This window comes from Rosa rugosa, chromosome 6 (genome assembly GCF_958449725.1).
Source record: "Rosa rugosa chromosome 6, drRosRugo1.1, whole genome shotgun sequence".
NCBI classification, from domain to species: Eukaryota; Viridiplantae; Streptophyta; class Magnoliopsida; order Rosales; family Rosaceae; genus Rosa; species Rosa rugosa.
The window spans coordinates 39665196-39683671 of NC_084825.1; the positions used below are offsets into that span (position 1 = coordinate 39665196).

Sequence of the window (18476 nt, forward strand, 5' to 3'; positions counted from 1 at the left end):
GACTTTTTACATTGTGAAAAAAAAGACCTTTGAAGACCGCATTGTAAATGATATTTTTAATTTACGACGTACGTGCAGAAATTTATGGCGTTGAAATAAGCTGAATTTACGACATGCAATGCACCCCGTAAATGATAAATTTACAGGTCGCTTTGCACGCAGTAAATGTCATTCTGATTTAATATATATATATATATATATATATATATATATATATATATATATATATATATTAAAATAAAAAATATCAAGAAAATATACAAGAGTTATTACTTTTTCCTTCTATGTTTTCAAACTGTCAAATTTCTTCTGTCCGCACTCGATCTGAACGCAAGGTCAGTAGCTAGTCCTGTCTTGATTTAGACTGGTACAGTGGTACCTACCAGCTAGCTGTCTATATATTTAGGTTTACAATGAGGGTGTAAGAAATTACATGAAGCAAAGCACAATCTTGATCGAATCTTAATATCTTGGTATTTGAGGGTTTCTATTCCCATGGAGTTTCTGCTTCCATCTTCTATATGTGACCCAACTACCATCTTAGCATTTTTTCTCTTTCTGTTCTCTTTCGTATGGATATCAAAATACTTGCAGAAAAGAGAACCCCCGAAAGCGGCTGGTGCATGGCCAATACTCGGCCACCTTCCCCTCTTAGGAGGGCCTCAACCGCCCCACATAACCCTAGGGAACATGGCTTACAAGTACGGACCGCTCTTCACTATCAAGCTTGGTGTGCACCGAGCTCTTGTTGTAAGCAGTTGGGATGTGGCTAAAGAATGTCTCACCACTAATGATAAAGCTTTTGCCAACCGCCCGAAAGCTTTAGGCCCGGAGATTATGGGGTACGACTATGCCATGGTCGGTTTTAGCCCTTACGGACCATACTGGCGCCAGGTGCGAAAGATAACCACGCTGCACATCCTCTCCAACCACAAGTTGGAGTTGCTCAAGCACGTCCGAGAATCGGAGGTGAAGATCTCTACCAAACATATATTTGATATGTGGGAGCGAAACAAAGGTGTCTCGAATAAGGTGCTGGTAGACATGAAGAGGTGGTTTGGAGACCTTACTTCAAAGGTCATGTTCAGGATGGTTGTTGGAAAGCAATTTCGAATTGGGGCTAACTTGGCGCAAGAGAATGAAGAGAATGAAAGCTTTCGAAAGGCGTTGAGGGAATTTCTTAGACTGGTTGGCGAATTTGTAATCTCAGATGCAGTTCCATTTCTTAGGTGGTTGGATTTGGGAGGTTATGAGAAAGCCATGAAGAAGACAGCTAAAGAACTCGATGATGCGCTTCAAAAATGGTTAGAAGAGCATAAGCACAAGAGAAGTACTAATTCTTTGCAACATGATTGTGAGCGTGACTTCATGGATATGATGCTTACCGTCCTTGATGATGATAGTAGAGAAGAGTTTGCTGGTTCAATTACTGCTGATACAATTAACAAAGCTACATGCCTGGTATATACCGATGAACCTTTCTCTTCAAATTAATTATATGATAGACACACACACGGTACTAAAAAGCGGCTTTAGTGTAGCAATTTTTCTGTTTGGATTGGAGTGATTTTGTTATGTAGGTGATCACTTTTTTTAAAACTGTTTTTGTACGTTACGTAATTTTCTTACTAGTAATCGGTTTTGTTTAAAGAAAATAGGGTTTTTTTTTTTTAATAAAATTTCAAGACCGTGTGCTTTAAACTTGAAATACTTCGATTCTTTTAGGAAGCACAGGTCAAGTGCCTGAAAATTCACAAACAAACAAAAAATCAATAAATAAAATCAATAAATGAACAAAAGCAAAATGCTTCTATAAGTCTATATAACTCCAAACATTAATTTTAACCCTGAGAGCGATTTCCCAAATTTTAGAAGCTTTCTGCAATATAAAATTACTTACAAAAAAGAAATTAAAAAGGAGCTTTCAAAAAAAAAAAGGGAGCTTCTATTCATACCTCCAAAATTGGCATTTGGACCTCCCAACTTAATAGACCTCCAACTTACTTTTATAGATAACCAACTTGCTATCTAGACCTCCCTAATTTTCCCACAACGCCCATTGTCCAATAAAATCAATAAAAACTTCTTCTTTTACGTTCTATTCATACATCTAAAATCAGTAATCGAACCTCATTCAATTTTTGAAGATTTCACAATCCTATTTTACCTTCATACAAGCTGCACAAAAAAAATAAAAATAAAAATAAAATCTCCAATTGGTAGTTAATACAGTATTTTTCATAAAATCAATTGAATATAGAAGCACATTGGTATACTGCTATCTAAGATGTTTAGATATTACTCCCAATTCTCAAAATTTTTAATTAAACTGATTTTTTGGATACAAAGTTTTCATCACTTAATTATGATTTACGTACAGTTGGTACAGATGCCCGTACTGAAAGTGGTCATGGTGTTCCAAAGCCGGTCCAACATAATGCTCCTTAGCTTGGAGAGAGACACATATTTACTAATTGCTTCGAGTTGTAAAAAAAGCGCAAGCAGCAATATAATAGGCAATGCAAAGCTTAGAATTTTGCGAATTGCCTCATCAAAACATACTGTTTGTAAAGGTAAGAAGAGACTTTTTTTTTTGTCTGTGAGATGTGACCTATTAGTTATCTAGGATAACCGATATCGTGGATGTCACAGTTTCAGACCTCACTGACATCATGGGAGGGGTGGGGTGGGGTTAACAAAAATTATTAAAAAAACAAGTTTTTTTCCCCCCCTCTTTTGTGTCCTTATTGGTAATTTAGCATGAGTTGACAAAGTCAACTATAATTTGGAAAAAGAGAGAGGTACAGATACCAATTTTGGAGGTATGAATAGAAGCTCCCAAAAAAAAATTAAAAAAGAAAACAAGCAGTTTTTCAGTGCTTCTAAGTGCAATTACAGGAAGCTCTTTAATCTTAAGAACAATGTATATGCACTTGTAACAAACACTTCCAGCAAAAGAATTTCCTACATTAGTGTTCCTTATATGTTTGAAAATCATGTACATTTCATATGTCCATTGTAGGCAATGCTTCTAGGAGGGACAGATAATTCAACAGTGATATTAACCTAGGCTCTTTCTTTATTACTCAATAATCCTGAAGTCTTGAAGAAGGCTCAACTTGAGTTAGACAACCATGTTGGTCGGGAAAGGCAAGTGAATGAATCAGATGTGAAGAACCTAGTCTATCTCCAAGCCATTATTAAGGAAACGTTGCGGCTATACCCTGCTGTACCTCTCTCAGTACCACATGAATCCAGAGAAGACTGCATAATAGGTAATTATCATGTAAGCTCAGGCACGCGTCTTCTTATCAACCTTTCGAAGATTCATCGCGATCCAAATGTCTGGCTCGACCCTTGTCTATTCCAACCAGAAAGGTTTCTTACAACTCACAAGAATGTTGATGTTAGGGGCCAGAGTTTTGAATTGATACCATTTGGAAGTGGTAGACGAATATGTCCAGGAATCTCTCTAGCACTTCAAGTTACTCAACTTACACTGGCTCATTTGCTTCATGGGTTTGAAATTACAGCCCCATCTGATGAACCAGTTGACATGGGTGAAAGTTCAGGAATAACAAACATGAAGATAACCCCACTCGAGGTCCTTCTCACCCCACGCCTACATCCTAAACTTTATGAAAATGTTGACTAGATGACTTGTGTAAGTTCTTCAATGTTAAGAATTCTACTACTGTGTTTCTGTCAAGACTGAAGCGCAACATATATTGTAATTCAAATAATCTTATCCCATTGTCTCTTAAGGATTTATACGATGCAATAAAATCTTATAATTTGTATCATTTGACAATAATACCTTATTATAGTTATTGTTTTAACTTTAATTAAGCCACCTATACAGAGTAGTAGTTTAAGATTACATGTAGTACTCTTAAACTGAGTGCTTCTACTTTCAAGACCATAAGTTACCTTACTACTCCCTCCAAGCCACCTATTCAGAGTAGTTGAGTGCTTCTACTTTCAAGACCATAATTACTACCTCCAAGCTTTGTAAAGCTAGCCTTAAAACTAAGATCTTCCGTCTCACCTACTGCTTTGTTTTGAAGATAATCTCATAGAGCAGATTAAATTGGCTTGTCATAAACTATAGAAAACCATTGAGTTGTTAAGCTACTCATAAAACAGTGTAAATCAAGACAAAAGATTGTATTTCAGCTAAAAGGAAACTGGAAGCTTTAATATACTACATTTGGAAAGTGAATGTAAGATCAAATATGGACATAACACATATCATCATAAAGTAATTGATGATTAGCTTAATATCAATCCTAGTTTAACATGGATACAAACAGTGAATCAATACTAGTGACTTAATGAAGTAGTGTATCAATTCATTAAGGATAGTAATCCATTGCTTAGTCTACAAGAAAGGCTACAAGTTGTGATACATTAGGAATCTAACAGTGAAACCTAAACCGACAAGGAATGCTTTAATGGGAAGCTTCTTGAGGTTTAAGTCTCATATATATACAGATGAATTGGTCCCTGATTACTACCACGACTATTGCATAAGTTCTATCCATTGAGAAGCAAGTTGGTAAGTAACAGAAGACCACATTCAGTGATCGAGTTAAGCAGTTGCATAAGATGGAATCCATGACTGTTATTGATGAAGGTAAGCCTTAATCCTTTTGTGATTGTTGTGCATATGTTGTGAGCATGTAATTATGGTTTTACAATTGGTATCAGAGCATAGGCTCACGAATATGAAAAATCGTTTTAGGGTTTTGCAAAACAAACATAAATTTTTTTAAGGTTTTTTGCTTTACGGGTCAAGTAACTGATCAGGTTACTGACCAAGTCATTGGTCATGTAACTGATCAGGTACCTGACCAAGTAAGTAACTGACCAGGTAACTGACCAAGTAACTGGTCAGGTACCTGATCAAGGTAAGTTACTTAAGTCGACTGCTGCATCTGGTTAATTATAAAATTCACGCTTCCGCTATGATTTTTAGCAGCAAATTGGGGAAAAAGCAAAAACAGGTTTTTCTGTGAGATTGATTTCGATTCATAGCATGATAATTGAATTTTTGATTGTGCCCAAGAATCCTAGTTGCATTCCCGGCGTGCGTTAGGCTAGAGTAGATGGTGACCGGATGAAATTTACAATTTCTTGATTGTTCTGTGGTTTCTTGGAATCGAATCAATTTTGGTTATGCTTGAATATGCATGTTGAATTGATTGATGATATGGTATTGTATCTGTGATTGTGTAAAATTGTATGAAGAACAGAAATCTCCCAGATTTTGTTTACACGTTGTTAAAGTTGACAGATACAAGAGCTTAATTTTCTTACAATGATGAATCTGGATAGAATGTAAAGTAAAAGAGCTCATATGTTTTGTGGTTTTCTGTTGGCATAAGTGATTATGATGCACAAAGTATCCTTCATTGATGTTGGCAGAAAACATTGATCAGGTACGTGTAACTGGTCAAGTAACTGACCAAGTAACTGTACCTGACCGAGTAACAAAACTGAAATTGTGTTTTGTGTTTTAAAACTATGCTTCAGTTTTATCTTCCAAAGAAGTGGTTAAGTATGGTTTTAGAATACAAAACAGCAGTATGTATGCTTGATGAAAATAAATACGGATACTTAGAAAGTTTTCTTCTGTCTAAAGATGTGGATAAATTTCTTTGGATAACTTGTTTTCATTGAACATGGCATATTGATAAATAACTCCAGGATGTTATGCTTCTGCTCAAAAGTGTTGCTTAACATTGTTTTTTGTTATGGACTGACATGAATGCAAGTATGGTTTGTTTAGGTTTTCTGTATGTTCTTGTTTCTGATTGCTTAAAGCTAAATAAAACACAGAAAACTTAAAGTTATTTTCTTTACAAAATTGAGAACTCACATGAATTTTGTTTTGCTCCTTAGGTAACTCTTACATGAACTTGAACAGTGTCTTGATGTTAACTGGAACAAACTATAGAGCTTGGCTAGACTCTGTAGAAAACTACATGGGAATGCATGAAAACATAGACTATTGCTTCACTGAGGACAAACCTGAAGAGTTAACTGAAAAGAGCACTAAGAAGGAAACTGATCTTTACAAGAAGTGGCATAGATCCAATAGAATGGCTAAAAACCTCATTCGAACCTCTATGTCTAAGACTGTCAGGGGAAGTATTGAAGAGCCTGAGCTAGCATCAGATTTTCTGGAACACATAGGTGCTAAGTTTAAAGAAAGTGAAAAAGCAGAAGCAGCTAGGCTGACTAAAGAGTTTCATGATTTGAAGTACATGGGTTCAGGGGGAGTTAGAGAGCATATTATGAAGATGATCAATATAAATGGCAGACTCAGAGAGCTCTTGATGGGGGTTAGGGATGAGCAAGTAGTGCATTATGCACTACATTCCTTGCCTAACAGTTTTAGTCATCTTAGGACCAGTTACAACTCTCAAAAGGGAAACTGGACTCTTGATGAACTTATATCCATCTGTGTGGATGAGGAATCTAGGATCAAGGAAGAAAAGGAACCTGCTACAACCATTAACCTCATTGAGAAGCCTAAAAGGAAAAAGCCCCAGAATAAGCTCAAGCCTACCAAAGCCATAACTAAGAGTTCAACAGCTGTAGTGGCCAAGGAAAACAGGCCATTCAGGTTCAAGTGCTACTTTTGCAAAAGAGTAGGACACATGAAAAAGGACTGCACTGGCTATAAGAACTGGTTAGCCAAAAAGGGTAAGATTTTTTCTAATACAGTTTTTTCCTTAGAAATTAATCTTATAAATGTTGAACCACAGTCTTGGTGGATATATTCAGGCTCACCTATTCATATTACTAATTCTTTGCAGGGATTCATAAGGAGGAGAATCCCAAAAAGTGATGAAGTGAACCTGTGTGTAGGCAATGACATGAGAGTGGCAGTCAAGGCTATTGGAACCTTAAAGCTCGATTAAGGATTAGGAAAATTATTAGTTCTGGACAATGTTTTTTATGTACCTTCCATGAGAAGGAATTTGGTTTCAGTTTCTCTTTTAGTAAAATCTGGTTGTAGACTTGTTATGGATAGTAATGGAATTCTTATTTCTAAAAATTCTGTTCAAATTGGTTCTGGTGTTATTATGAATGATTATTTACAGTTAAATTGTTCAATGGCTCAACAAGAAATTTTACTTGTTGAAAATAACACAAACAATACTAGCACTTTAACAGGTGTTAAAAGAACCAAACTAAATGAAAATTCTGCATTTTTATGGCATAGAAGACTCGGCCATGTTTCAAAAGAGAGACTGAAAATTTTGGTGAAAAACAACATCCTAAATGAACTTGATTTTTCTGATCTAACAGACTGTGTTGAATGCTTTAAGGGAAAAATAACTAATACTAGAAAGAAGACTGCATATAGAAGCCAAAATTTATTAGAACTCATACACACTGATATATGTGGACCATTTAGGCATCAAACTATCTGTGGGAATGTGTATTTTATCACATTCATTGATGACTTTTCTAGATACAGTTATGTTTATCTACTTTCAGAAAAGGCACAAGCATTGAAAGCTTTTCAAATCTTTAAGTCTGAGGTAGAAAATCAACTAGAAAAGAAAATCAAAACAGTAAGATCAGATAGAGGGGGTGAGTTCTATGGCAAGTACACTGAATCCGGCCAACAAAAGGGTCCATTTGCCTTGTTTTTGCAAGACAATGGAATTAAAGCTCAATATACAACACCCTATAACCCACAACAGAATGGTGTTGCAGAGAGAAAGAATAGGACTCTTTTGAACATGGTTAGATGTATGATGTGTACAACATGTTTGCCTAAATTTCTGTGGGGTGAGGCTTTAAAAACTGCAAATTATATTTGCAACAGAACACCTAGCAAAGCTATAGAAAAGACTGCTTTTGAGCTTTGGTGTGGCAGGAAACCTAGTCTTCACCACTACCATGTTTGGGGATGTCATGCAGAAGCTAGGATTTATAATCCAAGCTTGAATAAACTTGATCCTAAGACAGTTAGTTGCTATTTTATAGGTTATCCAGATAAATCTAAAGGCTATAAATTATATTCTGCTTATCATTCACCTAGAATTTTTGAAACACATCAAGTAAAGTTTCTAAGTGAAAAAGTTTACAATACAAACCTTGAGGATTTATCCTCAGATTTTGAGGAAATTGTGTCGGATGAGAATATAAGTGTAGCATTGCCTTTAGAACAAGAAGTAACTGATCAAGTAACTGACCAAGTAACTGATCACGTACCTATAACTAGTCAAGCAACTGACCATGTCACTGACCAAGTAACTGTCACTGGACAAGTCACTGACCATGTAACTGGTCAAGTATCTGACCAAGTCACTGATCGAGTACATGTAGACCATGTAACTGGTCAAGTACCTGTAACTAGTCATGTCACTGACCAAGTAACTGGTCAAGTACCTGTCACTGGTCATGTCACTGACCAAGTAACTGTCACTGGTCAAGTAACTGACCACGTAACTGACAATCCTCAGCCTAGAAGATCACAGAGAGCAAGAAAACCAACTTATGGGGGGGGGGGGGGGGAAGAGAGTAACTACATTATTTATCTGCAAGAAGCAGAAATTGAAATGGACTGTGCAGAGGACAATGATCCAACTACATTTAATCAAGCCATTGAAAGTAGTGAATCTCATCAATGGCAGCTAGCAATGGAAGCAGAAATTAATTCCATGAGTCAAAATGCAGTTTGGGAATTAGTTAAACCTGACCCTAATCAGAAACCTATAGGTTGTAAATGGGTTTTCAAAACCAAAAGAGATGCAAATGGCAATGTAGAGAGACATAAAGCAAGATTAGTTGCCAAGGGTTTTACACAGAAGGAGGGCATTGATTTTACTGAGACTTTTTCTCCAGCTTCTACAAAAGACTCGTTTAGGATAATCATGGCTTTAGTGGCTCATTTTGATATGGAGCTACACCAAATGGATGTTAAGACAGCCTTTTTGAATGGTGAACTAGATGAAGTGATTTATATGAAGCAGCCAGAAGGTTTTGTGCAAGCTGGAAGTGAAAACTTAGTATGCAGGTTAAGAAAATCAATTTATGGCCTTAAACAAGCTTCTAGACAGTGGTACAAGAAATTTGATTCTGTGATTTCTACTTTTGGATTTACAGAAAATCTTGTGGATGAGTGTGTTTATTTGAAGACAGTTGGGAACAATTTTATTTTTCTGGTACTCTATGTGGATGATATACTTTTGGCTAGCAGTAACATTAAATTGCTTAAAGATACCAATAGTTTTCTGTCAATGAATTTTGACATGAAAGACTTAGGAGAAGCATCCTATGTACTAGGTATTGAGATTAAAAGAGATACGGCACAGAGACTACTTGGTTTGTCTCAACAGAATTATGTTACCAAAATTCTAAAGAGATTTGGTATGGAGAAGTGTGCAGCTAGAAAAGTCCCCATGTCCAAAGGAGATAAGCTAACTAAGAAGCAAAGTCCCAAAAGTGATGTTGAGAAAGAAAATATGGAGTCAAAGCCTTATGCTAGACTTGTAGGAAGTCTCATGTATGCACAAGTCTGCACTAGGCCAGACTTGTCTTTTGCAGTAGGGATTTTATCGAGATTCCAGTCTAATCCAGGCCATGAACATTGGGTAGCTGGGAAGAAAGTGTTGAGATACCTGCAGAAAACTAAAAGTCATATGCTAGTTTATAGGCAAGTGGAGGATCTGAAACTTGTTGGATTTTCAGATTCTGATTTCGCAGGGAATTATCCAGACTCCAAGAAGTCAACTTGTGGATACATGTACATGCTAGCAGGAGGTGCAGTTGCTTGGAAAACCATGAAGCAAACTCTAGTTTCAACCTCCACCATGCAAGCTGAATTTATTGCAGTATATGAAACTGTGTGTGAAGGACTTTGGATCAGGAATTTCTTGATGCAGACCAAAGTGTTAAGTCACATTGTGGCAGACACACTTGTGATTTATTGCGATAATGAAGCAGCAGTTTTCTTTAGCAAGAACAGTAAAAGATCAAATAATTCTAAGCATATTGATTTAAAGTATTACAGTGTTAGAGAAAGGGTTAAGCATGGTGAGATAGCTGTTTTGAGCATTGACACGAATTCACAGCTAGAAGACCCCTTCACCAAGGCCTTGTCAGTAGCAGCATTCCAGAAGCATACAGCCAGCATTGGAGTTTTAGCTAATCTAGATGCTTAGGTTCAGTAGAGAGTTAATCCAGTTGGAGCAATTTAAATTTCTAAGGTTTTTGAGTTCTTGTATTTTTAGTTGTGATCCTTTGACTATATTTATCACAACTTATTTGTAATGACAGATTTTATTATTAATAAATTTTGAGGTATTTTCAGATTTTGGTTATTGCTGCAGTTTTTTGTTAAATGTTCTGAAAATTATCGATTTTGTATTTAAAGTTATACTTGCTATCAGATGGCTTAAATCATGTGAAGCATGATGATAAGGTTCAAGCAATATTTTTAAGCCATCAGTGTTCAGTGAATTTGCTTGAGTTTCTGGTTTTAGAAACATAAAGTAGGACCTAATATATGTTTACTTGTTGATACACATTAACATATATTGTATCACTTCTGGTTGAACATATGTGGATTGCAGAAGCTTGTGTTAGTGGTTTTGAAACTCTGCATTTTTGTTAAAATGTATACTGTTTCTTACTCAACATAAGTAACTGTGATCTGACCATGTTGGAATGGATTTTCGATTTGAGTTTGTTATCTGGCGCGCACTTCAATAAGTTAAGTAGGTTTTGATGTTCTCTGGTGCAAATCATCGAGCATGATATGTGTGAGTCCAAGGGGGAGATTGTAAGATCAAATATGGACATAACACATATCATCATAAAGTAATTGATGATTAGCTTAATATCAATCCTAGTTTAACATGGATACAAACAGTGAATCAATACTAGTGACTTAATGAAGTAGTGTATCAATTCATTAAGGATAGTAATCCATTGCTTAGTCTACAAGAAAGGCTACAAGTTGTGATACATTAGGAATCTAACAGTGAAACCTAAACCGACAAGGAATGCTTTAATGGGAAGCTTCTTGAGGTTTAAGTCTCATATATATACAGATGAATTGGTCCCTGATTACTACCACGACTATTGCATAAGTTCTGTCCATTGAGAAGCAAGTTGGTAAGTAACAGAAGACCACATTCAGTGATCGAGTTAAGTAGTTGCATAAGATGGAATCCATGACTGTTATTGCTGAAGGTAAGCCTTAATCCTTTTGTGATTGTTGTGCATATGTTGTGAGCATGTAATTATGGTTTTACAGTGAAGCCTCCAGAATTGAAACTTCATAAATAGAGAAAGAATCCTTTAGCATCTACATTCACTAATAACATTAATATAATGTTTTAGCACACGAGTGAAAAGGATAATCGAGAACTAACTACAGAGAGGTATGATGCAGGCACCGCCTTCTGGGTTCAGCTCTTTCCTATCCCCACCAGAGAAGAAAAGCGCCATGTTGCGCTGTATTATGAGGCCATCATGGCTGTCTATAGAAATTGATATTCCCCTTGATTAATTTAAGCTATTACATTCTATGTATTATATAGCTGTGAGTATTTGACAGTTACAAGTATTACATTAACAACAGCATCAAAACTGATGCATAATTCTAGGAAACGTTAAATCAGCAGTAGACAAACTATCTAATCAATGGAGGAGATTCTGGGAGTGATTGAAGGAGGAGAATGAGTCTGTTTAACAGCCCCCCTCAAACTTGGCGGTGCTGGACTGACAAGTTTGCCGGAAAAGAGAAGACGGTGAGACTGTTCGGGTCTTTGGCTGTTCTTGTTTCCCTTATCTCGGTCCTTATGTCTCTAATAAACTCTCTAGTCGTAGTCTTGAATGTGTTTTTCTGGGTTACAGCCCTCACCATAAAGGTTACCGTTGTCTTGATCCCCGCTCTGATACCATGTAGAAATTGATATTCCCCTTGATTAATTTAAGCTATTACATTCTATGTATGATATAGCTGTGAGTATTTGACAGTTGCAAGTATTACATTAACAACAGGATCAAAACTGATGCATAATTCTAGGAAACGTTAAATCAGCAGTAGACAAACTATCTAATCAATGGAGGAGATTCTGGGAGTGATTGAAGGAGGAGAATGAGTCAGTTTAACAGCCCCCCTCAAACTTGACGGTGCTGGACTGACAAGTTTGCCGGAAAAGAGAAGATGGCCAGACTGTTCGGGTCTTTGGCTGTTCTTGTTTCCCTTATCTCGGTCCTTATGTCTCTAATAAACTCTCTAGTCGTAGTCTTGAATGTGTTTTTCTGGGTTACAGCCCTCACCATAAAGGTTACCGTTGTCTTGATCCCCGCTCTGATACCATGTAGAAATTGATATTCCCCTTGATTAATTTAAGCTATTACATTCTATGTATAGCTGTGAGTATTTGACAGTTACAAGTATTACATTAACAACAGGATCAAAACTGATGCATAATTCTAGGAAACGTTAAATCAGCAGTAGACAAACTATCTAATCAATGGAGGGAATTCTGGGAGTGATTGAAGGAGGAGAATGAGTCTGTTTAACACTGTCCCTAACCTTCTTGTGGCTATCCCTTATGCTTCTTGGATTTCCTTCACATATGATCTTTCGGCCATTTCCTCCAACCTCAAGGCTGTAGGTGTAGTTCCGAGCTTCTGTTTCATCCCCCATGAAACGTAGAAATGCCATGTAAACAGGAGCCATACCGAGCTGGAATGCTTCAAAATGGAGACAGAAGTACTGACCAAAGCAGTGGAAAACCTAACAAGGTTGAAAAATAAAACGATTACTTCTCTATCTTGTAAATCAACCCATGATTTTTCTAGTCTTATATACTATCAAGGGGGATCCCATGACTCCTATATTCCCAGGCTTCGTCGGGAAAAATTGAACAAATCCGCTAAAGGTTACTTAAATGTTTAATAATGCAATTAGGATTTCTTAATCGAAGCAACCTAATAATGGATCAAATCCTAACAATAGAATTAACTAGCTCATCTTCAATATCTTAGTAACCAAATAAGCATTGAAAAGGGTTGCATTCACATGTACTTCCTGATCACTATTTCATCAAAAGCAAAAATTTTAAAGACACACATATGAGGAAGTACATGCATACTTACAGTTAACATCCATGTGGCATTTTCTACTTTGCGGGGATTAGACTTAACGTAACGATGGTTAAAAGTACATCCACAATGCATGTCCACCTTGTGGTCATCCCGTAGATGAGCAACAAGGAATGGAATATCCCCAACAACAGAGCAGTCTGATCCAGCATAAGGACAGTTGTATGGTCTGAAGTTACAGACAGCCTCATGTTTCAGTTTACTATAATATGGGAATATCTCCGGGCACCCAAGCGAGCAGTACTTGCAAGGCAGTTCAAGTGATTCAGCTACCTTCTCCAGTGCTAAACACCTTATGTCACCAAGCTCCTGTCTACAAGTTGGGCACCGATTATGCACTCTTGTTTTACAGGTGGAACAAAGGGTATGCCCGTTATGGCACTGCAGAAACAAAATTTCAGAGTTAAACACCATAAAGCTCCATCACTCTTAAAAGAATTTCACAAGCAGCTTCATAGTTTTAGAACAATCCCCTTGCTTGCCATCAACAATAAATCTTACGGTAGTGATTGACTGAGTATCTCTTGATTCAAATAACAATGAAATGAAACAAGATGAAAGGTAAAGAACTCCATTTGCCAGAGTAGAGAAAGTGTTGCTCATCCAAACTAAAGAACGCTTCTACATCTGGAACTCATAAACTCACATTTCTGAGTATATATCACAACACTTGGTTTTAAAAATGCATCATATGTATTACACCTTCAAAAATATGTTATTGCAACCTATACATCAAAGAGTTGTAATATGTTATTACAATATATTGCATGAGAGAGAATTTACACCTCTCCTGTCCTCAAAGTAAATGAAAAAGATTACACAAATTCAAGAACGCAACCAATTAAATTTTAGGAGCGCCAAAATGATTTATGAATGAATGATATGAGCAGAATGCACCCAATTCAAACACAAGAGCTTTTCAGAAATAAGCCATCCATATACAATACCCAACAATTTGGAACTGTCACGACATTAACCTGCTTCACGTTACACAATCTCTGGGGACTTCAAAAACTCCTATTGTTGGTAATCCCCTTCCAAATCAACTGACCAATAAAAGCCTCAACAACGTAATCACCAACCCCAAGTTTCTCTACACATACAATGTATTCGAATAAATTTCGTGAAACTTTGCACTCTGCTTGCTAGACTGTTACTATGAACTCCAAAACACACTTCAAGTTCAAATCTTTGATGATCACATAACTACATAATAAAACTACGCCGAATTAAAACATTCTTGTTGAGTGTTCTGGCTAAACCAATATACAGTTCTAATTAACAAGAACCAATGTAGTTTTCTAACAAGTTTCAGGCACTCATACTATCTTCTACTCTATTCCACCTCCACCCCACCCCATTTTCCAAAATCAAATCCCTCCCTGTTCAATTCAATCAACATATTTCACCCATAGAGTTCAAAACCCACAAAACTAATCTTCACCAACCTGTCAAATACATATCATCACAACCACATTGCACAAAACAAGACAAGCAAAACAACCCAAATGGCAAAAAACAAAAATGAACCCAATAACCAAAACCCAGTAAAGCACAAACCTGATGGATTGGAGGGTACATTGAATTTGTGCAAACAGGGCATTCAAGAGGCTCATGAACACCGGTGGTTCCCGGAATGTTATTGCCATTGTTGTGAGGCTTTGGAACTGTAAATAACTAGCGAGGACGGCCGTGGATCTCATCGTCGTCCATCAAATCCGACGGTGGAACAATCTCCATGTTTTCTGGGTCCATTTTCATACAGGGGAAACCAAAACCATACCCCCCCTCCCTCCTTTTGAAACGAAAACCCAAAAAGTTCAAACCTTTGGGAAAATGTGCACGATATGATTGTTCACTCTAAAGAAAAAAATCCAATCTTTGGATTCTGGGTTCTTCAGAAACGTGATTGCAACAAAGAATTGATGAAAAAAAAAATCATGTTCAAAACAATTTATCATACGAATTCCTTCTCGAACCGACAGATTGGGCCTCATAACATCTTTGGGACTGATCAGAACAATGTCTCCAAGATAAAGGTGGTTTGTAGGTATATAAACACAGCAGAGTTCTTCTCCTACACTCCTTCGATTAAGAATAACTGTATTAGGATAAAGCCCAATACATATTCTCCGATTCTTGGGTGCCTTATGTGAAAGCTTTGTAGGAAGAACGGAGAATTTACAGAGAAAAAGAGATTCTATTAATGAAACGCTCAGATTACATGAGGAAAATGAGAGAGAGTGATGTAGGTACTTATACTATGAGCTAGGTGTACAGATTAATGACACGTGGCAAACAGCTGTAGGCCACTTATGTAACTAACCACACACAGAGCCTAATTAAGCAAACTAATCATGTAGCTAGTTTCTCCAATTATAAGAGCTGCAGCTGGTTGATAATGCTAACACCCCCCTCAGCTTGATGATTGGATACAATCTTCAAGCTGACACAGAGACATAGATGTTGAGGTATGTTGAGGTGAGCACATATAGGCTTTTGGTGAAGATATTTAACCAGGTGCTTCAACCAGGAGAATTAAGTTCCATGGAAGAACAGGTTCTTGGTTGAGCAGCAATGGAAGCAGACTTGGGTTGAGAGAAGTTGTGTGACTGTTGTTTATATCTGCAAAGTTTGGCAATGTGTCTAGACCTCCTGCATATTTGGCATTCCACAGATGAGTTCAAAGCAATATTCTGAGGTTGAGAGTTTCTATGGTGACAACTTTGTGCAGAGTGTCCATGTTTTTCACATATTTGACACACAACCGAGTTTGAGCAGCCTTGACTAAGGTGAAAATTTTGATTGTTGTTGAAATAGTCACTATTTTGAGAAGAGATATTAGTTTGCTGCTTTATAAACCCTCCATTGTGGCATTGTGCTGAAAACCATTGTTGTGCTGCACCTGCTGAGAACTGTGATAACTACCTTGATTTGGATCCTTTGAGTAAGGCTCATAGTTAGCATCTTTTGAGTTGAAATTTCCATTGCTAATTCCATTGCCCTGAGACCTTTGCATTCCTTCATTTTGTGCAACAAAACTAGTAGGTTGAGAGAAACAACCATAAACATTTTGCTGTGTGGTACTATTGTATGATGCAGAAGGATGTGAAAAACTAGGCTGCTGCCATAATCTTGAAGTTTGAGGAAACCAGTCATTGTGCACTTGTGATATTCCACCATAGGTTGCATGACAAGGAGTGAATGTAGAGGGAGTTACAAGCTGCAATAAGAAACTATTGGTTTGCATTTGAGGCATATGAGCACCAAATCGTTGAAGACCACCATTGTTGTGAGCAAAGAAATCAGTAGGTTGGGTGAGACAAGTATTTGCACTTAGTTGAGAAAATCTAAGATATGATGGCTGCAAATAACCAACAAGTGTGGGAGCACAAGGTGATAAAGCATTTGTCATGTATAGAGGCTGAGGTCCAGGACTAGCAACAAATTGTGAAGGACTAGAAAATTGATGTACAAAGCCTCCTTGAGACACATTGTTCAGCACAATATTTGCAACACATAGAGAATCCATTTTAGGAATAGATGCAGTGGCAGAATAGATTCCATTAAACACATCAGTATGAGCATGAGGAGCATCAGTCATCTTATTCCTTGAATTAGACATGGAATGCACAGTATATCCAATAGAAGAGGCAACACTACTTGTAGGCATCATAGGATTAGCAGCAGATTTGGCATTTGTAATAAGAGTTGGTGCAGGAGCATACTTTCTGAAACTATCACCTTGTGCTACAATTTCATTCTTGGAAGGCAAGGATATAGGCCTGTGAGCTTCTTCAAGTTCAGCTTCAGCAATGAGCAAAAGAGACCTCAACGTAATCTTGTATTGAAATAGGGTTATGCTTAGCCTTGATTATAGTTTTCATGGTAGTATAGTCTGATGGCAAACCAAGAAGAACAGAGACAATAATGTCTTCATCAGTCATATGAACTCCTACATTAGCCAACTGATCACAAGCTATCTTCACCCGATCCCAGTACTTGTCAATAGAATTTGAACCTTTTTGAAGTTTGTAAAAGTTGGTCTTTAATTTCTCTTTGTTAAACCATGAAGTAGAAGCAAATCTCTCCTTGAGCAAACACCAAAGTTCTCTAGAAATATTACTTCCAACAACAAAAGAGAGGACATCACTGGATAGAGTAGCAGCAAGCACAGTCATAATAGCATAATCATTTTGTTTCCAAGTAAGATACTCTGTTGCCATCTCAGATGAGACACCACCTTCTTCTATCATCATGTATTGTGAAGGACAAGGAAACGATCCATCGATATATTTCATTAGGCCACAACCTTTTAACATTGTTTCTAACAAGAATTTCCATGTGACATAGTTACAGCCATCCAAGCGGACTGAAATCAAATTGCAGAAATTGGATAGAAAACAGTTGCTCAAGTCAAAGTTGTTATTCATAATGGTAGGTAACACAGAATGATGTATTGAATGAATATAGACAGAGGCCACGCTTAAGTTCCACCACTAATAAACTCCAATGTGTATTTGATGAACAAGATCAATCTCTAAACTTGTAATGGTTTAAGCAGCTAGCAGAAGCAGTAGGTAGAGCTGAGAGCTTGAATCCAATTGTAGCCAAAAAATGATCCAGATTCTATATATAGCAAGAAGGAACAAGTAAACTTCAAGAGGTATCCGAATGTGAACAGGAAGGATCCAAGAGCATGAACAAGAATAATTCTGAGAACAAGAACAATTCCGAGTATGAACACAAACAATTATCACTTGCTGAAAAGAATAAATCTGAAAATCTGAGTCTTGAACTTCTTGCACCCCAGTTAGGGTTTCAATTCTCTTTCAACTTGCAACAATCACTATGAATCATTATGAATCTTGTACTAAAACTGTAGCATAATACTTCAAACACGAATCCGAGGCTTCAAAACCAAAAATTTATCAACAAATTTCAAATTTCATAATTCCAGATTTAGAAAAGGAACTTATCTCAAACTTGAATCTTTCTCTAATATAGCTGAATCAAAAACCAAAAACGAGTAGAAATGAGCAATAGCTTGCTGAACCTCAAGCAGCTAGGCCTCCAATATCGAGTTCCGATCCCGATCGAACCTGGCTTTGATACCATGAAAGCTTTGTAGGAAGAACAGAGAATTTACAGAGAAAAAGAGATTCTATTAATGAAAGGCTCAGATTACAAGAGGAAAATGAGAGAGAGTGATGTAGGTACTTATACTATGAGTTAGGTGTACAGATTAATGACACGTGGCAAACAGCTGTAGGCCACTTATGTAACTAACCACACACAGAGACTAATTAAGCAAACTAATCATGTAGCTA

General features: G+C 37.0%; 2 pseudogenes; one reads left to right on the plus strand and one right to left on the minus strand.

The window, feature by feature from the left end:
• The first annotated feature begins 387 nt into the window (after positions 1 to 387).
• On the plus strand, positions 388 to 3735 carry LOC133714649 (cytochrome P450 CYP82D47-like; annotated as a pseudogene).
• Positions 3736 to 11511: 7776 nt separating this feature from the next.
• Positions 11512 to 15382, minus strand: LOC133714653 (E3 ubiquitin-protein ligase SINAT3-like; annotated as a pseudogene).
• Positions 15383 to 18476: the final 3094 nt, after the last annotated feature.